At 37.4% G+C, this 25912-nt stretch overlaps 1 protein-coding gene across 6 annotated transcripts in view; it reads right to left on the reverse strand.

Moving 5' to 3' along the window:
* LOC129720769 (tetraspanin-18) overlaps nt 1-25912 on the reverse strand; it is an 89150-nt gene that overhangs the window by 62466 nt on the left and 772 nt on the right. For 2 of the 6 annotated variants that reach the window (XM_055672481.1, XM_055672482.1), the window contains exon 2: nt 24948-25063. The exons of 1 other annotated variant lie outside the window; for it this stretch is intronic. The gene's annotated coding sequence lies outside the window, so the exon portion shown is untranslated. Of the gene's footprint in view, nt 1-24947; nt 25064-25750; nt 25819-25912 lie in introns of those variants that run through there. 3 more of the 6 variants (XM_055672487.1, XM_055672488.1, XM_055672484.1) reach the window with 2 other exon arrangements.

Here is a 25912-nt window from a genome sequence, read left to right on the forward strand (position 1 = left end):
AGCTTGAGGCAGAACATTGTTATTCAAAACCGTGTCCAGGTAGTACACTGCGTTGATTTTGATCCCTTTACCCATAAAAATAAGAGGCAGTTTACCTCTCTTGCAAATGGATCCCCAAACCATCACTGACGTCTTATTTTGGAACCGGGAAACGTTCAGCTTGTCCGCAGGAGCTTGCTGGAGGCTCACACTCCAAACTCGATCATTTTGCTCCAAAACGAACTGCTTCTCGTCCGAAAAAAAAAAATCTCGTCATCTGCGCGCCAACCGAGCAACTCCCGCGACCGTTGGTACCTCTTGTCCTTTGTAGCTTTGGTAACCCCATGAACCACCTGTTTTTGTACGGTGTAAGTTTTAAATCCTTGCGCAGAAGCAGGCGGATTGATTCTCGGTTCATTTTAAGGTTCCTGGCCAGCTTCCGTGCAGATTGGGCGGGATTCCGGCGAATCCGGTCTCGTATAATCTTTTTCAGCCTTGGAGTTCTCACAGACCTTGGTCGTCCAGATCGTGCCTGTGCCTCCGGTCTCTAGGTACCGATTTATGGTCCGGTACACGAATTTCCGGTTGATTCCGAGCGGTCTTAGGTGTTTGAATATGTGTCCGAGTTTGTACCCTTTCACATATACAGCGATAACAGCTGCTCTTAACTCTGCCATGGCTCATAACTCAATGTAAACAAACTGCACAGAAACGAAACTCTGCCACTTTGGGCAGCAAAGTTAACCCTTTCATTTGACATATAGATGGCACCAGAGAGATGCAACGTGTAGGCTACAGGCGACCCCAAAAAAGTGTGACCGCACTTCAGGACAGTACATGAAATCATAACGAGTTCAGGTTGAAAAACTTACCCAAACTTCAATGAAAAAACATGTACCACTTTTGTTCTATAGGAAAAATAACCAAAAAACGTTGAGAGCAGAAGTGGTACATGTCCAGTGTGAGCATGAAGGATGCATTATAGCTCTTTAATCTTAGGACATATAACGTTCATGTCTTCAGCAGAGTTGTCCAAGTGGTTGAGTACTATAGAATGATGATCTGTTTGTTAAGAAATTATGTCTCTCCGTAGCGCTAGTGTATATGTATTTGGTAACAGCATAGGAGTTGATACTGAAAAAGGGAAAATGATTTCTGTTACAAAATAGTCACGGGTACACTAGCACCACGTAGTGAGAAAATTCCAAACCAGACAGATCTTCATCTGTATGTACTCAATCACTTGACCGACTTTGCTGAAGACATGATTGTTTTATATCCTAAGATCCTCGACTTACAATTCATCTAACATGCACAGACTGGACATGTACCACTTTTGCTCTCAACGAAATGGTGATTATGTTAATTAGGGGTAAACAGGGTAAGACCGCCCTGCGGGGTAAGACCGCCCACCGCAGTTTCACTGCCAAGTTATATAATAATTGAAAAATTTCCTTAATAGACATGTTACAATATAGTAACATAACATTTTGCACCCCTTTCTGCTTTGATAGTGCGCGAACGGTCACAGAAATAATCAAAATCAACATTTCAGCTGGCAACCGGTCAATGCGCTAGTGTTTTGCGGCAACGGGACTTAAGGCTTTATTGTCTAAAAATCTGTTGTTTCGTTTGTAAATACAGGTTTAATCGGTTGCCTGAATCTGTCTTCTTTCGGAAATATCGAAAGCCGTGAGTAATCTTGTAATTTTGACTGCTTTTTCGGTGAAATATGAAAATGTTCCACTGGGGGTTGTGGTAATTAGATTATATAGAAAAGCACATTTTTTACTTTTAGCATAAAGAAAACTTTATTAAACTGCTCTGGTCGATAATCGTGTCGAGAATGATTCTCAAAAACGCAGAACGCTCACGGAAGCACTTTACGCAGTTGTAACGCAGATCACCTGTACGTTTGACGCAAGGTAGACGGCAGTGCGTCCAGTATCGCTAAGATTGCTACAGGGTAAGGCCGCCCACTATAGATGGGGTAGAACCGCCACGTATACAACTGTTTGTTGATTTACTTCAAGACCCAAATGCCGCGACACTACAAAGGGAATATTGATAGGATCAGTAAAGCGATTTTCTAATAATATTTTTTTAACAAGACTAATTTTTGAAAGAAGTAAACTTGTGTAAAAGTTGTATTAATGAGCAAAAATAATTGTATAGCCAGGACGGGTTGTTTGATCGGTATGACGTCTTTAGCAAAGTTGAAAATAGTATTTTTACCCATCCGAAAAAAGTATGCACTGTAAAAAAATTTCAAAGGAGAGATAAAAAAAATTAATTAAAAATAACATTTTGAGAAATTTAATTCAAAATAATCATATTTTTGCCTGAAAAATTTACAAAAGGTTAGCTAAACTTTGATGATTGATGAATCGTAGAGTAAAAAAAATTAATAGCTTAAATTTTGTAAAGATTTTATTTGGCCGGTTTGTTTGGTTAGTATAGAGTCGTTGGTAAAGTTTCAGATAGTAATTTCGTTCTACAACATTGAAAGAAACATTGAAAAAAAAAATCAAAATATTAGTAAAAAATCATAATTGTTATTATTACTCTATATGTAATAATTCTTCGAAAAAATCCCAAAGACAGGTTTAATGAGTATTTATTTTTAGCTTAAAGGCAGATATATTATAAATTGAATATCTCGAAAAACCGCATTTCTGAAAAATGTATTTATTGTGAAAACCAGAAAAAGGTACCTAAACATTGATTTGAACTTAAATAGTTAAAAAATAAAAAGAGTTAAAAAAAATTTTCAGATTTTTTACAGTGTATATTTTTTTTATAAGAAAAAAAATACCTTCTACAACTTTGCCAAAGACACAATACCAATAAAATCAACCGTTTTGGCTCTAAAATCATTTGTTATCCACAACAAATGATGGGCGATCTTACCCCGCTGGTGGGCGAGTTTACCCCGCATGAAAGAGATCTGCAAATTTTCAATGCATTTTTAAAATCGCAAAAAAGCTGGAAAATAAACGAAAATATTTCAGTTCTATTTTTTTAGATGCGGGTATTGAATAGAAAAGTCTCTTGGCAAAGAAAAAATGGAATTGAAGCCGCAGCTTTTTTTCTATAAACTGAATTGCTTAAGGGGGCGGCCTTACCCCGCTTACCCCTACCAGAAATTGTGTTGGCTATAACTTTGGTTTAGGTTATCAGATCTCGGTTTTTCTTGGATATTCTAGTACATTATTGCATTCTGCACCAATTTATGCAAAAAACCCAAAAAGTGTAAAAATGGCACATGTACCACTTTTGCTCTCAACGGCTTATTTATATCCGTGGTTGTGTGTGAGTTTTACCTTTTCGTTTCAAGCTTACTACTCTACTATACCGAGCCTCTGTCCATCCTTACAATATCGCCTAATTACAATTCCCTGGAGAGAACTTTCATACGTTACTCATACCAGTTTTATTACAATAGGGACTTATATTCTTGTCAGTAGGAGAAGTCAATAGGGGTACTGTAGCATTCAGATTGAAGGAAGGGTACGTGGTGGGGAGCCTGAGAATAAACCCATGCTAAAAGTCCTCTGACAACCATATGGCCTGATTCTTCTAAGATTCGAACCCACGACCACCCGCTTACCAAAGCGGACTCTGCTCTGCTCTTGCGGCTACGGAGCTCTCTTTTCAAGTTCATGAAAAATTATGGATAGATTCCGTCAACACTGAAAGTTTGGGACCTGACGAGATTCCTTCAATTCTCGTTTAGGCAATTGTACTTACAGCCCAGGTTTTTCAATATATTACAAAACAGTAATTCACACAGAAAGTTATTTTATGAAGCGTTTCAGCTTCCACTTTCAGTTATCATTTTAATTGGGTTTTCAGTCAAACAAACATAATATTTTTTTCTCTTTTTTAGTATCCCTGTTGCGTGAATCAATAAAATAATCAATAAAATTTTTATGTTCTAATGATTTTGAATAAAATAAACAGTCATTTAAAATCAAAAAGCTACCAAGAGCTTACATTTCAATAAACTCATGGTGTTTGCTAGCGAACCACGAACAAATTAAGAAAAACCTGTATTTTTCTAAATATCAAAAAATTTTCTAACCTAAATTCAAGATAACTCGAAAACCGATGCATTTAGAATTCTAACTACCAAGAACTTTCTGATTTTAAAAGACTGTCTGAATCTTTTAAACTCACCCATTTTTCTCAGAGATGGCTGAACCGATTTTCAAAAAATTAGTTTCTAATGAAAGGTCTAGGCCATAGGTTGCTATTGAAATTCATTGTAATCGGTTGGTAACTTTGTCCGTGAAATCACGTTATGAAAGCAAAGCATATACCAAAGCCAGCTTAAACTCACTCACTTTTCTCAGAGATGGTGAGACTGATTTTCACGAAATCAGTTGCAAATGAAAAGTCTAGTTGCCTCATAGGTTGCTATTGAATTTCATTGTAATCGGATTTTTAGTTTAGAGTTTATGTATGAAAATATAAAAATCACGAGACATCATTATCTCAAAAACTACACAACCGATTTAAACAAAACTGGTGTCAAATAAATATGTCAATGGTGTCAATAAATAAATTTGATGTTGTACTATTTCAACGTTCCTGGCGTTGCTCGGGATGAAGGTGTTCGAAATTAAAAGTAATTTCTATCATTTCACTTCTTTTTTAGCACGAATATTATGTCAAATTTCACATTCTATGCTTAAATTATTACCTTATATATAACATCAATATTCTAGAAGCCAAAGAGTGGATATACCTTCATTGAATTGTATTTGACAATTTAAGGATGTTTTCCAGAAACCGGAAGCTGCAAAATCGGGTTTCAACGTGAAGTATGGAGTTCACCCCGGTTCCTGAAAAACGTTGGGTCATGTTGGTCCCTTTTAGGTTGTTTTCCAGAAATCGGAAGCTACTATCTAGAAATTGGAAGTGGCGCCCTGAGTTGATTTCTGGCCTCTGGATGTAATGCTTCCACAATACTCTTAATGAATGATATTTGGTCACTTTAAGCTGTTTTCCAAAAACTGAAAGTCGACATCTTCGCCATCGAAATACCCGGATTAGGCAATATTTGGCCATTTTCGGATGTAATCCGGCAACCAGAAATAATAAATCCAGCAAAAATTCACAAGGTGTATTTTATTTCTAAAAGTTAAAGTGTTCGTGTAAATCTATTTTAACGAAAAAAAAAGTTCGAATGAGAAAGCCTGGGTTTCACCACTAGGTGGATTAATTCCGGTTTTATAAGATATGTTGACTTTCTCTTTATGAATTGTGACCATTTTTTCGCCCAATTCCATACACTATGTGCTTATAACAACTTTGTATTGAACCAATAAAGATGTTTAGCTTTCGAATTTCGAAATCAGTGGTTTATTTGAGTACGTGATTAGACCAGCTTCTCAACGATTGTACCAATATAAACATGGCGAAAAGGGGTTGTCTACTCAAATACATATATTGTCAAAAGAACGCTATATGCATAAGAGTCTTACTAGCACATCGTTAGAGCTGTATTCTTATATTTATTCAAACGAACGTTAAACGTCCCGTTCCGTAGGCGGGCGCTAAGTTGACATCATCTTGGTTCAAGAACACAAACATAAGAACCTGTCCGTTCGCATCAGACGGCACCAATTTATGTATTCAAAACTCGTCAGCAACGCTGCAGGTGCGTGAGCGCTCACTGTTGAATGCAACTGCTGGCTCTACCGGTAGATCGTCTTCGATGCTCATTACGTCACGCGTTGGTTGAATCACCTTTCCCCCTCACTCTCTTTATCTCTGTTCTGACTGATTCAGTATTCAACACTCGTAGCCGACGCGACGCGACGTCTCGATTTAATTGTCAGGGGAAGTGTTTGTTAGGTGGTCAAGTGTACCCACGTGTAGCGACTATTCTTAGGATTTGAGTCAAATCGTCAAAAACCCATTTCACGGGTGAAAACCGAAAAAACTTTGTACGCAGCTAGGAAAAGTTTTAATGGATTTTCAATCATAAAATTTTAAAATAAAACACTAAAGCAAATGAATTTTAAACGTCTACCTGTTGTTAAAAACCGGCATTGCCTAAAATAACAAGTGTTCTCGCTCTGGCAAAGAAATATTTACAAACAACAAGTGAAAACGATTCGACATCCATAAGGAGAAGAACCTCCATTTCAGGCAGTCGTGCGACCACGGACTGTATTATGTTCATATCCGCTGCATAATACAAAAGCTAAAAATATCACACAATCTTCAGTCTACGGCAATAGCACCTTCATGTTCGTAGAGTAAAGAGAGAAATAAAGTAGCATAACAGGGGGAGCACGACAGGCGTCTATTGTAGCACATAAGCGACGCCATTCCTTCTAGTTTAGATTGTAAAAAAACTAGAAGCAAACGCAAAGGGGGAAGCATAGGACGCACCAGAAAGGGGATAACTTTATGTTGCTTTAGGGGTAGCGGGAAAAAAAGTTCAATAAAATCAAAAGCAAGGAGAAACTGTCCGGTTCGATGCCCTTGTTTCACTCCACCAATGCACAAAAAGTGGACAATTCATGTCAAATCGAAAAAGTGACAGATTAATTCCTGATACTTTTCTTTCGCTTTTCTATGTTCGTGTTGAAGTTACTGAGTTAGGCGGAACGTGAACACGGGGAACAATTAGATGCAATTTGCGTATATAATTGATGTATGAAGTATTTAAAGTTTTGTTGTACCTTCTCCAAAAGGCCCGTAGCTAGTAATTGCAATCGAAGTAAGACGTCGAGAGAAAATTGAATCACCCTATTTGCAAAATTTTGCTTCCAGAATGAATGACGCATCGGAAAATCTTCTCAGCCTCAGGCAAAGAAATCTCTATGGAATAGACTGGAGCGTTGTTCTAAAACTCCTGCATGAAGACGAATGCGATGATGACGATTCTGATTTCGTTGACTGATAACTGTTTCTACGTATTATTTCATCGCCCAGTTTGTGATAGATTTTGCAAGTTAGTTAAGTTTTTTTACATCACTCATTGTATGTATGTTATAACTCAGTTTTGGACGAAACTAGAAATCTCTTTTCAAGAGTTTGTTATAGCGGAATCGCGTAACGGTCAACGAAAGCGAGGAGTCTTCAAGTCGGTGGATATTTGATTTTGCCTGGAAAGTATGTCCGGACTCTGTTCCTGCGCAAAACTTTGTTCGCGATACGTCTCCGGGTCACGACGCGATAGAATCACCTTTTACGATGGCAGAATTTTCAGTTGCCCTCCTGTCCTGTAACAATAACGCGCCTGGGTTAGATAGAATCAAATTCAACTTGTTGAAGAATCTACCCGGCAATGCCAAGGGGCGCTTGTTGAACTTGTTCAATAAGTTCCTGGAGCAAAACATTGTACCGCAGGATTGGAGGCAAGTGAAGGTGATCGCCATCCAAAAACCAGGGAAACCAGCTTCTGATCACAACTCTTATAGGCCGATTGCAATGCTATCCTGTATCCGGAAATTCATGGAAAAAATGATACTCCGTCGTTTAGACCATTGGGTCGAATCAAATGGTCTACTATCAGATACTCAATTTGGCTTCCGCCGCGCCAAAGGGACGAATGATTGTCTTGCGTTGCTTTCAACAGATATTCAGCTGGCGTATGCTCGCAAAGAACAAATGGCGTCTGCGTTCTTGGACATTTAGGGGGCTTTTGATTCCGTTTCTATTGACATTCTTTCGGGTAAACTTCACCGACAAGGATTTTCTCCAATTTTGAACAATTTTTTGCACAATTTGTTGTCCGAAAAGCACATGCATTTTACGCACGGCGATTTGGCAACTTTTCGCATTAGCTACATGGGTCTTCCCCAGGGCTCATGTTTAAGCCCCCTTCTTTACAACTTTTATGTAAATGACATCGACGAATGTCTGGCAAATTCATGCACGATAAGACAACTTGCAGACGACAGTGTAATATCTGTTACAGGAGCCAAAGCTGCCGATTTGCAAGGACCATTGCAAGATACCTTGGACAATTTGTCTGCTTGGGCTTTACAGCTAGGTATCGAATTCTCTCCGGAGAAGACTGAGATAGTAGTTTTTTCTAGGAAGCATGAACCTGCTCAGCTTCAAACACAATTAATAGGTAAAACGATTTCTCAGGTTTTGGTATACAAATATCTTGGTGTCTGATTCGACTCTAAAGGCACCTGGGGTTGTCACGTGAGGTATCTGATGAAAAAATGTCAACAAAGAGTGAATTTTCTTCGTACAATAACCGGACAATGGTGGGGAGCCCACCCTGGAGACCTTATAAGGCTTTACCAAACAACGATACTGTCTGTTATTGAGTACGGGTGTTTCTGCTTCCGCTCCGCAGCAAACACACATTTGATCAAACTGGAGCGAATACAATATCGTTGTTTGCGTATCGCCTTGGGTTGCACGCAATCGACCCATACGATGAGTTTGGAGATCTTAGCTGGAGTACTATCATTGAAAAACCGCTTCTGGAGCCTGTCTTCTCGTATTCTAATCAAATGTGAGGTCTTGAACCGTCCCGTGATTGAAAATTTTGAAAGGTTAATCGAACTTAATTCTCAAACCCGTTTTATGACATTGTATTTCAATCACATGTCCCAAAATATTAACCCTTCTTCGAATATTCCAAATCGTGTCGACTTATCAAATACTTCTGATTCTACTGTGTTTTTCGATACATCAAGGATAGAAGAAACTCGTGGAATCCCGGATCATTTACGCGTGCAGCAGATCCTTAAAAATTTTTCCAATAAATATCGAAACATCAACTGCGACAATATGTACTACACTGACGGATCACTTCTTGATGGATCCACTGGCTTCGGTATCTTCAATAACAATTTAACCGTCTCCCATAAGCTCGATAATCCTGCTTCTGTTTACGTCGCAGAATTAGCTGCAATTCAGTACACCCTAGGGATTATCGAAAAAATGCCCACGGACCATTATTTCATCTTTACGGACAGTCTCAGTTCCATTGAGGCTCTCCGATCGATGAAAGATGTTAAGCACTCTCCGTATTTCCTGGGGAAAATACGGGAACATCTGAGTGCTTTATCCGAAAAATCGTTTCAGATTACCTTAGCGTGGGTCCCTTCTCACTGCTCGATACCGGGTAATGAGAAAGCGGACTCTTTGGCTAAGGTGGGCGCAACAAACGGTGATATTTATGAAAGACCAATTGCCTTTAACGAATTTTTCGCATTTGTACGTCAGAATACGATCATCAGTTGGCAAAATTCTTGGACCAAGGGGGAACTGGGAGGTGGTTACATTCCATAATCCCCAAGGTGTCGACGAACCCGTGGTTCAAGGGGTTGGATGTAGGTCGGGATTTCATTTGCGTGATGTCCCGGCTTATGTCCAATCACTATAGATTTGACGCGCATCTCCGTCGTGTTGGGCTCGAGGAAAGTGGTATCTGTGCCTGTGGTGAGGCTTATCACGACATAGAGCATGTGGTTTGGTCATGCCCTGTACACCGTGACGCCAGGTCTAAATTAATAGCTTCCCTGCAGGCCGAGAGTAGGCAGCCGGCTGTTCCTGTTCGTGATGTCTTGGCGAGCCGTGACCTATCCTACATGTCCCTTATATACGTTTTCCTGAAATCCATCCACGCCCCAGTTTAATCCTATTCCCTTCCGCCTACATCCAACCAAACGACAAGAACACGTTAAGACCCCGGATCCGGAAACAGCAACTAGACCCGCATGATACTCTCAGGTCCCGAGGGAGACAACCCAATATGCCAGTCCGTAATATCTTGGCCCAGCAGCGGAACATATTCAATATGCAGCTTACCTATGGCGATGGAAAACCATTAAACAACAAATCAGTGCTTTTAATGCAAAACATTCTAGCTTTAAGTTAGATTTAGTTTCAGCTCGTAGTCGGCAGCGAGGATAAAAAATTTGCTTTTAGTTATTAAGATACTTTAGAAAGTAAGCTACCAGATATAATTGGCGCCGTTAAACATTAAATTGTATTTGTGCCGTGTCAAATAAACTATAGATGAAGAAAAAAAAAAGAGTTTGTTATCCTTTTTTTGACAGTTTGTAAACCTTTGAACAGTTTGTTGAACAACGTTTGTGAATCTATTCGACTAACCGGAAAATCTGATAAATATTTTAGTTGCTAGTGCCATGATCGGTAATTTGATTCACTATGATAATCTTTATACCACAATACTGGCAGATCTGTTTCAAAACCCTTTAAGATAAATTAAACTGATTGGATAAGCGTGGTTCAACTAGTTGACCAACAATGGCATAACCATTGCAGCTCTCTAAGTGCAATATGTAATAGGAGCCAAAACTGACACTATGAGAATAGATACTTAGCACTGCACTAATTGCACTTTCACTGATCTCTCGGCGCCAAGTCGCAGCTGGGTTTTCAAACCGACACTCACTTATTGACTACCTTATAGAACAACACGAGAGGAGGCCTGTAGACAAACATAAATGTTGGTAAGACAAGTGCGAAGAGTGGATACATACTCTAATGCTATCATAGCGCAATTGACTGCTCTCGTCAATGTTGGTATACAGTTGCACTCTATGGTGCTCACTATAGCAGAAAAAACCGGCGGCTCCTTTTCCGCAAACAACACCGTTCCCCACGGTGCAGAGTCATGTTTCACTGACTTGCACAGAAGAGGCCGCAATTTGTTCGTTCCGAGGGCACCAGTGAGTCAACCCCTATAGCAGTTCATAGCGTATGGACGAACAGCGCATGTAAACTCCTATGCGTGCATTTTCAATGTTTTACTATCCAAACGAAAATAACCCTGCAAACATTGCCTCATTTGACAATTTGAGTATGAATGTTTTGTTTTCGTTATTATCACATTTTTTTAGTAGCAGTCTGTTCTTAGTCTGAGTGGTGCCACCAAAAAAACGAGACAATGCATTGTTTTCAATTGGTTGCCTTCAGCAAGTGGTGCCTTCTTTTTTAGGTCTTTCATTTTGACGACTTGATATTAACACAAGCTTTGTTAAAGATGAATTGATTAGGAAAATGTTTGTTTGGTTCAGAATGGTTTGTTTTAGTTAATTCAATTTCTATGGAAAAATCTCGGTGCTGTGGTTTCTGAAACATAAACCTACACCAAAAACATAGCCTCAAGGACAGTAATCCTACGAGCGTCACGATACATCCATTGCTTCATAAAACTCTTTACATGGAACAATTAATTACTATTCTCCACCATAATTGGAATAACCGATGTCGTTTTGTTGGTAAAAAAAAATGCTAAAATACGGCAAGGAGATTTCCCACCCACTCTTCAAGTCTGCGTTGGACTGCTGACCAATAAAACTGTCAAAATTTAACAAGTCGCCGTTGCCAGTTCATACCCAGTGAGCATACTCTTAGTCACGTTGATCACGCCCTCTGCTAGCGTCTAAAATAGTTAGACTTGGAGGAAAGAGCTCAATGACAAGATTAATGGATAATGAAGGTTCATTGGTACAGAGAAAACCTATGGCATTTCGTGCAACCGAAGGAACTATTTAAAGAGAACTTTGTAACGAAAAAGTTTTCCTGATATTTCGCAGAAATGGATGCGATATGGAATTTCTAGAACTAGTATAATTGTTCTTCCCCAGGTTGACATAAATTTCTATCGTAATCAGTAGTAACATTATCGATATTAAAAAAAATGCCCTTCATTAGGTTTCACTTTTTTTATCGATACGAATGTACATGCCACTTGAACACGACCATCACAGATTTCGCTCAAAGTTGGGAGAATTATTCATCTAGTGTCAATTTGGAAAAATCCCAATTCTGGTGTCGATTGAAATACCCCTGGTTTTGTGGGACACCCCTCTTTGTTGCAAGATAACGCATTCTTTTGTCAAAACCACTTTTTTTTAATTCCTACAATTTAAAGACATAAGACGTCCTTAAAATACTGATAGGTGATTTTTGAAGAAAACAAAGCAAGGAATCCAGAAAAAAAATCGGAAGTGTTGCCAGATAGAATATTTTTATTAAAAAAATAAAGATGCATTTTCAGCCAATGTAGCTAATTCTATTCTAAATCTGATAGTTTCATTGTATTTCTCGGAAAAGTTTACGCAAAAAACACTTATCATCCGTGGTAACAGATGACCCCTAAAAATTTGGATTTTTTTTAGGCTCTCTTACTCCAACAAACACGCTCAGAGAGAAATAAGAGTATTTATATGAAAGCTCTTTATCTCCTCTTAAACTAGTATTTTTTATTTTGTTTCTGCATGCTCAGTTGTGTCGAAACAAGAAGCATTCCGCAAGCGCATTGTACAATTCGCTATGAACTGCACAACAATTTTGGCAAAAAATTCACGGTAAACCATTTTAAAAGCGAAAATCTTCCTGTTTCTATAGTGTATGGTTTCCTACAACAACAATATCGCACACTAGCCTGGAGGGCTAATAGCGGCCTCGACGGGGTACGGGGTATGGTTTCCTGCAATTCTAAACTAAAATTCACCAGGAAGGAAGTGGAAGACTGGCCAGAGTAATGGACAGAAATAGACTTTTTTCTTTTTGTCTGAATCATGGTTCAAGCCTAGTGGTTTGGCTATCAATCAAAAAAATATACCAGAAATAATGTTTGAACAACATTATGGCCAGATTATTGGCCAGATAAAATGCCATCACATTACGTCAAAAAACACAAACGTTTCTAAACAACCACTCGATTCCTTTTGTACCCCAAATACGCAACCCAACGAATCTGCCTCAGTGTGGTAGAATTGAAGATTTCTTTGGGATTTTGAGTTCATTCGGTGCAAAAATAGCTGGAGATCAACGAATTGCGAACAGTTGATTGGTAGAATCAAACGATGCATTCGAAAAGTGGATTTGAACGCCGTACAACGCTCTTGTTCCGGCGTCATAATAAAGCTTCGTCGGGAGGCCGGTAACGGACCTTTCTTGAATGTTTAATATATTTTATTATTTCATAATGACTGTATCTTCATAGAAAATGAATCAGTTTATCTTTAAGTTCATCCACCTTTTTTGACAGCAGTAGGAAAAACTCCAAATTTTTAGTTGTTACCCGTTAATATGAGCCAATCTCAAAAGTACTATCTGCAACTTTGCCAGAGACACTACACCGAATAATCCAACCGTTTTGGATCTACAAATATTTTTTATCATCAATAAACACTCGACCCAGAAGACGATCCACGAGTTTGAAAAAACTTGCTTAGAGGCCGTCCACATTCCATGTGGATAACTTATGAGGGGTAGGGGGCAAGGATGGAGATTATCATTCGCGTTCATTTTTTTTCGCAAGTCGATAGCTCATTCAATAATCATATCTCTGAACAACTATGTGTTCTCATGTAGTACTACAGCATTTTTGAAGAGAGTATTGCTCGTGCTCAAACACCGGAGCTGTGAGAGGACGTTCTGGTAAATTATCGCGATAATTATCGCAATAATTTACCTAAATCTGCTCTCACGGATCCGGTGTTTGAGTACGAGCAATACCCTCTTCGACAAAGTTGTAGTACTACTTGAGGACTTCAAGTTTGTCACACAAAGTTGTTCAAAAATCTGCATATCAAATGAGCTATCAGCTTGCGAAAAAAATGAGCGTGAGTGATAATTTTCATCCTTGATAGGGGGTACGTAAATGTCCACGCTTATCCACGGAAAGGGAGGAAAAGGGTAATAATAATATCCATGCGGGTACACTTTTTTTTAATGGAAATCTGCCAAAAAAAACATATACAAGCTCATTCTACAAATTCTACAGATATTCTGGTTTTTGGACTCGTTATCAGCTTAATTTGAGATAAATTTGAAATCATTTTATTTGTGGCCTCTTCGTTTTTTTGAAAAGATTTATATTATACGTCTAGGTTTCGGTTCCCTGTTAACAAAATCTTCTTAGAGTAGAACTGATCAGAGGAATATCAAAGGAATATTATCCTTAAGTAAGCTTCAAACGGAAGGGTAAAACTTACACACAAGTATAATATAAATGTTAAGCGTATCACTTATTTTATTAGTGGTTCTGCCAATTATATGCGGAGTACAGAAAGTACCTGGGCAATAACACAATAGATAAGATGTCTCTGGTCGCAGTCCAAACAAAGAAAAGAATGTAATTTATAAGTAAATATTTGAAATTATGTAGCAAAGTAAACGATGGTTTTGCCTTTCTCCTAGAAAGGTATAGCAATCACTGGAAAAACCAAAGGTATAAAAGTGGTCCCAATGGCCGAATGTCATATACCACTCGACCCCTTTCGACGAACTGAGCATTTTCTGTATGTATGTATGTATGTGTGTATGTGTGTATGTGTGTGTGTGTATGTGCAACTTTTTTTCTCACTCACTTTTCTCAGAGATGGCTGGACCGATTTTAATAAAATTAATTGCAAATGAAAGGTCTAGTTGCGCCATAAGTTGGATCGGATTTTTAGTTTAGAGGTTATGTATCAAAATGTAAAAATCACGAAACATCAATATCTCAGAAACCACACAACCGATTTCAATAAAACTGGTTTCAAATGATTGGGCTGTCTCCAAAACCCTCATGTAAAGAACAGTTATCCTGAGGTTGTTTAAACTCAATTATTTTTCTCAGAGATGGCTGAACCGATTCTCACAAAATTAATGTCAAATGAAAGGTCTAGTTGCCCCATAGGTTGCTATTAAATTTCATTGCAATCGGGTTGTAACTTTGTCCGTTGTTCATAAAAATGTGAAATCATTTAATGAAAATAAACATATTGACTTTCTCCTAACGATCACTGGCTAATTAAAAAATAGAAGAGTGATCCAAATGGCCGAATGTCATATACTACTCGACTCAGTTCGACGAATCGATCATTTTCTGCATATATGCATGTATAGGTGTATATGTTTGTGTGTGGGTGTGTACGTGTGTATGTGCAGCTTTTGTTTCGCACTCACTTTTCTCAGAGATGGTCTGACCGATTCTTTCTATCTTGGTGTCAAATGAAGGGTCTATTTGCCGCTAAGGTTGCTATTGAATTTCATTGTAATCAAACTTTTAGTTTTTGCGCTGCGTCAGAATGTGAAAAACGCTCTTATATCTCAGAAGCTATGAACATAGTTGTATTCAAATTAATGGGCTTTTAAACCCTTAAACAATGAATTTCATTAAGTTTAAACATGTGGTTTGAAAGTTATAAATAGAAAGAAACGCAACCCGCAGACTGTTTAAAACTATAGCTACGATCAAAATATGTGGCCTCAACATCATTTAAATTCGATAATGTACTATTTCAATGTTTGCGGCCTTGCTCGGGATTGAAGTTGAAATTAAAAGTCATTTCTATCATTTCACTTGTTGCCTTTCTCCTAGAAAGGTATAGCAATCACTGCAAAAACTAAAGATATAAAAGTGCTCAAAAGGGCCGAATGTCGTTAATCACTCGACTCAGTTCGACGAACTGAGCATTTTCTGCATGTGTGTGTGTAACGCTCTCCCAATCTCACTCGATTTTCTCAGAGATGGCTGAACCGATTTCAATGAAACTAATTGCAAATGAAAGGCCTAGTTGCCCTATAAGACCCTATTGAATTTCATTGTAATCTGATTTCTATTTTAGAGGTTATGTATCAAAATGTAAAAATCATGAAACATCAATATCTCAGAAACTATTAACTTTTGCATTTTATGGAGATTGAACATGTGGTTCAGAAGTTATGGAAAGAAACGTGTTCTGGAGACTATTTAATCTCACTCATGTTTCTCAGAGATAGCTGATCCGATTTCCATAGAGTTAGTATCAAATGAAAGGTCTAGCTGCCTCATAACACCCTATTGAATTTTGCTGTAATCGGACTGTAACTTCGTCTGTAATGTATCGAAATGTGAAAATCACGAAACTTCATTATCTTAGAAACTACACAACCGATTTGAACAATATTGATATCAGATGAACGGGCTAGTTAAGGGTTAACTGATGAATTATGATTGAACACGTGGTTTCAAAGTTTGGCTGCCCTATACGTTACCTTCTCATTTGATTGTAATCAAACTTAAGCAACCGTTATGTTTTAATTTGTAAAACAACGAAAGTCTATTATCTCAAGTATTGCACGACTTATTTGAAAATAACTAGTGTCATACAAACGAGTCATTTCTCAAACTTACAAATAACAACTTCATAACAATTTGATATGCTGTTCAAAAGTTTTGGAAAGAAAAGAAATTCAAAGACTATTCAAAACTATACCTGCTTCGATCGAAATATGTGGCTTCAACATAATTTAAATGTGTTATCGTACTATCTGAACGTTCCCGGTATCGCTCGTGATTAAATTGTTCGAAATTAAGAGTCATTTATTTTATTTCGCTATTTCTTAAGCACTAACATTACGTCAAATTTCATATTTTATACTTCAATTACAACATCAATATTTTAGAACCCAAAGAGTGAATATACCTTTATTGGATTTTAGCATTCATGTAAATCTATTTTTATAAATAATAAGTTTGAATGAGAAAGGCTGAGTCTGACCGCTAGGTGGATTAATTTAGGTTTTTATGTTTCTTTTACTTGCTCCGTTAACCTTGCATTTTCAACATGCTTCTGAAGAAGAATTTCCTCTCTGAGCCACACAACAACAAAGGTTGTTCAGTTTTTTAAATCACAAAAATGTGGATTGACAAAACTTCCAAAGCAATAAAAAATCGTAAAAAATATCATCACCATTTGTGGCTGATTTGGCGGGATTCATGAGTACAGGTGGTTTATTACTGTTATAGTATTATAACAAATGACATTGAATGTGTATAATACATTCATAGCAAACCAACAACTTAATATTTTTTCCCTTCCATAAACCAAACCACGTAATTAAACAATCGAATAGGCTTATTGCTACATCATTTGTCATAGTTCAACTTTCGGTTTTTCCCTCAACGTTTGCGGATCAAATACTTTTGGCCGTTGTTTAGATAATCCACCGCAGCGAAAGGTTTCCAGCTGGTTGTAACAGGGCAAAAGACAACATTTTCGATGTCGCCACTGCTGCGGCTACATAGCCGCCCGCCTCCAAAAGCTATTATACTTTATGTGGTGCTTCCGGCGGAAGTGACCTCTGTCTATTGCTTTTCTATGGCCCTGTCAGCAACCGGTGATCGATTTTATGTGGTTTTCCTCCATCTCATTTTCCCGGATTGTCGTCCTCATCTGGTTGGCCCTTGCACTTACTTCCCCGATCAGCCACATCAACCGTTCGTGAATCTAATCTCGTCTCGTCGTTCACACTTGATTACGATCAGGATGAAATGTGATGTAATAAATATCGGGTTTCGTCTGTAAAGTCTTTGCGGTCAGCTTGTTGACAGTTGTCTACTATTCTTTTGATATCGAAACTTGGGTAAACTTGAAACTGGTGCTTGCTGCTCAGAGTGCAGAACTGCTAAACAAAACTAAACTTTCAAGTTTTTTGTTTTTAAATTTTCTGAATATTCTTGCTCGCCTCATTATGACTACAGCATGGACGTGTTTTCGCAGAAAGAGAATGTAGGTACGTTTGAACCAGTCGAAAACGTGTTCAGTATTCTTTGTAAATATTAACAAAATTAAACAATCAATGCAATAAACCAAACACCAAACCTGACTTCAATTATTGCGCTATCTTTGTCTCGGTTTATATTGCTTTATTACAACTAATCCAACTATTTTTCATATTATAATTTATATTTGGTAGTAACAAACTTTCACCGCATCAATTAAATCGCCAGTATTTGCTATATTCAATCGGTACACTAACTATGTTTGTCCTTGTGTCGGTATATAAAACCTTACCTGCCTGTATAAAGTCGTTCGAAGTTGCATAACTTCACAATTCCCCTTACCTGTAGGCAAGTTTGAGCTAATAAATTTCAACCCTACGGTTTCTGGGAAATAAACCTGTTCCATTTGCCCAAAGTTCAGGCCACGTTCGGCTCTGTCTTGCGCTCTCGTCTTGCCACTTTTTCGTGCTATACAGCCAGAGACCCATTGTATGCCAAGTGTAGTGACTGCGGGTGACGTTCCCTGGCCGAATGAAGCATTTTCTGCAACGTTGCAGAACTGGTCCGAGTGCCCGGGTGTCGCTGCGATTTTACTACCTTCGTCTCTCCTTATAGCGTTCGCGGTAAATGAATGTCGGTCAGCTTGGAGAGACACATCACATTATGGTAGACAATTGGTGCTCTGTTTCATCAAGTGTGTAGACGATGATGGTTGTGAAGGACCTGATCATGCACTTCGTTGGCTATTCTGCATTATGAGGACGAAAGGAACTTAATATTGATCATCTTTTTTTGCTGATTTGCGAAACGTTAGTTGATGATATACTATATGATATGCAAATTCAAAGTAGACGGAAGAAGGAAGTCTTTTTCTGAATATTGTTCACGCAGCTATACAATATGCGAAAGTTAACCAAAATGTATACTTTTCGACGAACAATTGCTCAATTTCTGAACAGACAACCGCATGAATATCGTATGCAATGCGTCGTATTGTTATAAGCTTTAATGGTTTGATTAGGCACGACATTTGCCCAGCTATTGTCCAATTGAACGCGTTTGTTTCGACAGTTGAGCACGATTCACTGATTTCGTATCTGTTTGGCGATAATCGCGAACGCTGTATATAGAGGTTCAAACATCCTCACCAATAACGACTCCTGTTCGTATAGTTTAAGAAACCTTGGAGAAAATATGAAAAAAAAAACCATTTACAACTTTGCATTGTGCGGTAGAAAACTAGTTTTGCATAATCATCTTCATAGTCGACTGAAGCTCATACGCACGTTTTCCGATAGGGCAACCTGCGGCAGTTCGACACATTAAATATGTACTAATAAACTTGTGATAAAGTGGCAGAGTGTCTGAATATAAATGATTAAATTTTATATACTCATATGAACTTCCCGTTCTGTCTAGAATCATCAAAAATGATATTATGGTGAATTTTTGGCAAAGATGTTGAGCATTATAGTAAAGGTAAATAGTTTTATTTTCAAGGAAAAATCTTAAAATTGCTATTGATTATATTATATTTTTGTGAGATTCTACTAAAAATAGATTCTAGACCAAATTCATAATAATTTATAAATAGATTAGACCAGCCCATTCTAGGTATTATAAATTTATAAAAACTTATTGTTTAAAACTCTTAAGGAACTCTCTGTATAACGATTTTTAACATATTTCTTAATACAGGTCGGACTCGATTATATATAGTCTCCGATTTTTTTTTCACTATATATTATCGCATTTTATATAAAATCGAATCAGAGAAAAAAATGTTTTTAATTCATTTTTCATGAATGATTTGTTGTTTTCGAATAATTAAGAAGAATTTTATTTTTGATTTATCTCCCTAAAAGTCAGAAAACACATTTATCACCAAAAAACACATATCTTGTAGTTATTCCTGATGTAATTGCAGTCAAATGTAAAGGAAAATCATTAAAAAAAATCACAAAAGCATATGTAGATTTGTCAACTTGTTTGTGTTTAATTTCTCAAATTTTAAAAAATTAAATTTTTTAATTCTTTTTCATGTTTTTTTGTTTTTTAAATTATTTTTATTCAAGTATTTTTGTTCAAATATTTTTTGACGTAGAACTACGTTTTTCTTTAGCCTACCACATAGGGATGTAAATAGGAAAACTATTAACGAAAAGGGGACGAAATATGTCCCTTTTTAAATGCTTATAAATCGGATTGTTATCAACCGATTTCCTTCATTTTTGCAGTAATTGTTTGGAAAATTATACACGCATCCACCCAAATGTAGAAAATTGTTGATTGATTATGCAAACTATTGTACTATTAATAATTGTCAAGCCTTGTTTAAACGAAAATTACGTCCTCTGATTGGTCGTTATATGATTGCTTCCCAAGCACGGTCGACAGAATCATATACCTTGCAATTGAAAACATGCTGTTTGGCCTATATAAGAGCCTGTTTCAGCCGAAGCCGCTCATAATAGTTCTGGACAGCGACAAGTTGTCAACAGCAGTCGTCCTTCCTTAGCAGCAGCACTAGCCCTGTGGTTGGTCACCACGTCTCAGTAGTAGCGCGGTTCTTCTCAGCGTGTGTCGCCAGACTGTCATTATTCCCCCGTGTTAGGGCAGCATGAAGATCGTCATCACCAAATCCAATTTTGAACAGCAAAATGCCTTTTTTCAAGGCAAATAAACAAGTAATCGAAGGGTGAAAATTTCCTAGCATCAACACAAGCAAACATTCTTCGCGGGATCCTAGCAATCAAATTCTGTTGTAGTTTATTTAGTTAATACCCCCACTGTTGGGACAGCACAAAGGCTGCGATCAACATAACCGATTTTGAATAACAAACTGCCCTGTTAGAACGCATTCACAAAGGCAGTTAATTCGAATATGCAGAGCTATTATGAAGTCGATTCAATCAATCAGCAACAGGATTTCGTCGTCTCCCAGCTGCCAAGTTGCAACATGATGCAACACGCAACAACTAGCAAACGGAATCGCTTGATGTTACAAACCGCAATAAAATACGGGTTAAAACCGTTGCGTGTGTGAGAGCACCATCGGTGTTTATTCGCTGGAAACAAATATCGAATGCGAATTGTGGAATAATTCGTCTAAAGAATATTAGAGAATTAGACAACTGAACTGAAAGGCGTGGCTTATTACGTAGCACCCTTCGGCTATGAAAGAGTGTTCCTGGGAAAACTAGCTACATTAATTAGTCGGAAGGCGAGCTGGAAGGACCGTCCGCAACGTTGACAGCAGTAGAAGTAGATACAGCACTCAGAAGTAACAGCGGGTTGCGCTTGTGGCTGCCTTCAAATTAAATAAATCACTTGCGCTGTGGTTGGTCACCATGTCTCAGTAGCAGCGCGGTTCTTCTCAGCGTGCCTCGCCAGACTGCCATCATTCCCCCACTGTTGGGGCAGCATAAAGATCGTCATCACCAAATCCAATTTTGAACAGCAGAATGCCTTTTTTCAAGGCAAATAAACAAGTCATTGAAAGTTAATAATTTTTGACAACGTAAGCAAGCATTCTGTGCGGATTCTAGCAGTTACATCTGTCGCGGCCGTCTAATTTACAGAAGGTGAAATAGCTTCCACAGTGCATGTTGTCCGTGTATCTTAACTCCCCCACTGTTGGGGCAGCACAAAGGTTGCGATCAGCAACCGATTTTGAACAGCAAAATGCCTTTTTTCAAGGCGAATAAACAAGTAATTGAAGGGTGAAAATTTCCTAGCATCAACACAAGCAAACATTCTTCGCGGGATCCTAGCAATCGAATTCTGTTGTAGTTTATTTAGTTAATACCCCCACTGTTGGGACAGCACAGAGACTGCGATCAACATAACCGATTTTGAATAACAAACTGCCCTGTTAGAACGCAATTCGAACGAATTCGAATATGCAGAGGTAATATGAAGTCGATTCAATCAATTAGCATTAACTGAATTTCGTCGTCTCCCAGCTGCCAAATTGCAACATGATGCAACACGCAACAACGAGCAAACGAAATCGCTTGATGTTACAAACCGCAATAAAATACGGGTTAAAACCGTTGCGTGTGTGAGAGCACCATCGGTGTTTATTCGCTGGAAACAAATATCGAATGCGAATTGTGGAATAATTCGTCTAAAGAATATTAGAGAATTAAATAACTGAAAAGGAGGGCGTGGCCTATTACGTAGCACCCTTCGGCTATAAAAGAGTGTTTCTGGTAAAACTAGCTACATTCATTAGTCGGAAGGTGAGCTGAATGGACCGTCCGCAACGTTGACAGCAGTAGAAGCAGATACAGCACTCAGAAGTAACAGCGGGTTGCGCCTGTGGCAGCCTTGAAATTAAATAAACCACTTGCGCTGTGGTTGGTCACCATGTCTCAGTAGCAGCGCGGTTCTTCTCTGCGTGCCTCGCCAGACTGCCATCATTTCCCCACTGTTGAGGCAGCATGAAGATCGTCATCACCAAATCCAATTTTGAACAGCAAAATGCCTTCTGACGTAGAACTACGTTTTACTTTAGCATACCACACAGGGATGCAAACTGAAAAACTGGGACGAAATTTGTCCCTTTTCAAATGCTTATAGGTCGGTTGGTTTTCAACCGATTTTCTTCATTCTTGCAGCAATCGATTGGAAAATTATACACGCATCTGCCCAAATGCAGAAAAATGTTGTTTGAAACTACGAGCTATTGCACTATTGAAAATTGTCAAGCCTTGTTGAAATAAGAATAACGCCCTCTGATTGGTCGCTTACTTGCTGTGTGTGTATGATATGGTATCATGTGTGTATGTGTGTATGATATGGTATGATGTGTGTATGGTATAATGATATGGTATGATGTGTGTGTGTCTATGATATGGTATGATTTGTGTGTGTGTGCTGTGTATGGTTTTTAGCTCGGCACGATCTGCTAACTGTGAATCCGTAGGCCTTCATTAGTAGACATTATAACTCATTACCCAAGTAAAAATATTGATTTTATTAAAGTTTTATAGCGATCAATACAGCCAAAAAAGCTAGGGTAATGAAACTCTCAATGCATTTGTTAATAGTGTACGTAGTTCTACGTTATTTATGCGGTCGTGTCTTGGATACAACCTCCTACTTTTTTTAATTTTTTGAACAATTTTCAAATTTTTTTTTTCAATTTTTTTTTTCTATTGTTTCCCCTTCTTATCAAGCGTTACGTATTTTGTAGATATTCCCATACGATATATTAGATCTAGATAAGTCATATTTGAAATTCAAGTAAAAAAATTTTTTGCTTCTATATATAATCGAGTCTAAAATTATATATAATGGAGTCTCTATATAATCGAGTCCGACCTGTATATGTTTTGAATATTTACTATATCATTAGAACGATTACACCTTAAACATAGATTAAATATTGCATTTAAATTTTTTTTTGAAAATTATAACTATAAGATTACAATAATTTTCTTTCGTTATAACGATCAAATAGAATTCACAACTGTTGCTTAAAACTTTTCGTGTTTTCGTCAAAATTTCAAGATGGAAAAATGTTGGGTTGAAGATTAGTTGAGGATTTTCGTCTCATCTGTAAGCCTGGCTAGACTCTATAATGCCGATAGAGAACCGAAAAAATTGGAATTATGAATTTTAAAACTATCGAATATGTAAACATCTATTCCGATTTTGAATATACAGACTTCGAATTCCACGATTGATCTCAGATATTGAATAAATGTGGAATACCAAAAATTAGAATCTTCTTGCTCGTATAGTAACTTTTTTTACTCGTGTTTTTTTTGTCTTTCTCCTAGAAAGGTATAGCAATCACTGGCAAAACCTAAGATATAAAAGTGGTCCAGAGGGCCGAATGTCTTATACCACTCGACTTAGTTCGACGAGCTGAGCATTTTCTGTATGTGTGTGTGTGTGTATGTGCAACTTTTAAATCTCACTCGATTTTCTCAAAGATGGCTTGATTGATTTTCACAAAATTATTCTCAAATGAAAGGTTTAATTGCCCATAAAACCCTATCAAATTTTTTTGTAATCGGATTTTCAGATTGCATGTTATTTATCAAAATGTGAAAATCACGAAAGTTCATTATCTCGGAAACTACACAACCAATTTTAACAAAATCGGTTTTAAATGAACGAGCTACCAAAAAAAAAAAACCTTAACTTTCGAATTTAATAAAGATTGGACATGTGGTTCAAAAGTTATGTTCTGGAGACTATTTAATCTCACTCATGTTTCTCAGAGATGACTGGACCGATTTTCATAAAATCAGTGTCATATGGAAGGTATATTTGCCCCATAAGACCCTATTGATTTTTTTTTTGCAATCGGACTATAACTTTGCCTGTTATGTTTAAAAATGTGAAATCCAACTATGAAAAGAAACATATTCCGAAGACTACTTAAACTCACTCACTTTTCTCAGAGATGGCTGAACCGATTTCCACAAAATTAGTGTCAAATGAAAGGTCTAGTTGCCTCATAATACCATATCGGACTGTAACTTCGTTTGTAATGTTTTAAAAGTGTGAAAGTCACGAAACTTCATTATTTCAGAAACACACAATCGATTTGAACAATATTGATATCAGATCAGATGAACGGACTAGTTAAGGGTTAACTGATGAATTATAATGAATGAACACGTGGTTTGAAGGCTGTGAAAAGAAAGTCATATTTGGAATAGAAAAAAATCTTACTAATAAAAATCGAATCTTAAATGATATTTAATCGATTGATATATAATCGAGTCGAATCTAAATATGAGTACTATGACGTTTTGATTATACACCATCAAAAAAAATCAGTGGAGCGGAATCTTATGTGAATCTTACAACGCTAAATAAAGGCGCAGCTTATTGCTGATAAAGTGAAACAGCAACTAAACTAAAAGACTAAGATGCTTGGTGTTAAAGACCAACTTGCAGAGTAGACTTCAATATTTATTTCAGTTAACAACAAAACCCCTGCTTATTACACATTTCAGAGAGAAAATTGCAGTTTAGTTCTCAAAAAACATTCGATTTCACGTACCAAGTCCGTTGACATCGAATGGCCTGAGTTTTAATAAGATTCGAACCTACGATCACTTGCTTGTCACAGCGGGCTGTGTTACCTTGTGACTCGTGCGTCTTGTTGTCAAACAATCATTTGTTTGTCAAAAAATGTCATTTACACAAGCACAATTGGTACAAATTGTGTTTTAAATTGAAGATCGAATAGTTTTCTATCAATTCTCAATCATATGTTTCTGCACATCTAATTTTAAGGAGAAAAAGTTGCCCACTACTTTCCGTTCTTCGTCAACTGTAATGCAAAGTAACCTGTTTGTGTAGGTTTTTGACAACCACAAACTATGGCGTAAGCATCTTGGTTTTGTTTCTGTTAGCATTACGACATGGATGCTATTATTCCTCTTTCAGGTATGTAGTTTAGTTACATTTGTTTCGAAATTGTTCAAAAGCCACAGTTACTCACCAGATTCAGTGAAATATAACAGCACAGTGTCTCAACAGTCTAATCAGCTCTCGTGATGATAATTCCTTCGTACCAGACACTAACACTGCAAGTTATAAAATTCAGTTCGCTGACAACTATATAAACAATAAAAAACAAGAATAAACATCTTCTTTACAATCACACACGAAGAGTACTGCAAACCAGAGTCTATGTGTATATAGAGTCGCGCGAAGAGAAAATCTATCGTTTCGGCAACACAGTTTTTGTGCCGTTTGTTGCCAAGAACTATACAGTTCTGTTTTTCACCATGCATAAGCAAATATCATTTTTTGAAATTCTTCACAAGGTACACAGTTTTGAAAGTTTACACTGGAGATGTTTTGTTGAATTTAAGTGAACCAGTGTACAGGTTTAATGTTGGATTTAAATTTGTAAGTAAAACTTCGGGAAAACACATTTTCTTTATTACGCTCAATTACAACACTTTTCATCCACTCCTAACATTATCACCTTGTTCATTTACATTGCTCGATTGGTACCCTCGTTTGACACTGACTTGGTTCCTTTGGTTTCATCTTTGCGGGACTCTTATTATAAACATAGACTCTGCTGCAAACCTATCTCAAACACATGACGTAGTGCTATGATGAAATAACCCTATCTTATCAATGGCTAACTCGGAGGATGAGCATCTATGTAAACTAAGCTACAGAAACACATAAGCGTTTTGAGATCTGTTGAAAATTATGTTGAATACAACAATTAAGCAATGCTTTCTAAACAGAGCAAAGCTACCTTAGTTATAATATTAAAATACTAACATAATTTCAACTAAATTGGTTTGGTTAAAAAATCTTCATGGAACACATTGTGCGAAAATTTAACATCTCTGAAACACATAAATGATATGAAGCTCTAAATGAAACGTTTAAACATTTGCCGACAGTTCAGTGTGTATTCTATCAATCGGTTTCAGCATGTTC

Source organism: Wyeomyia smithii, chromosome 2 (assembly GCF_029784165.1).
Source record: "Wyeomyia smithii strain HCP4-BCI-WySm-NY-G18 chromosome 2, ASM2978416v1, whole genome shotgun sequence".
Classification (NCBI taxonomy): Eukaryota; Metazoa; Arthropoda; class Insecta; order Diptera; family Culicidae; genus Wyeomyia; species Wyeomyia smithii.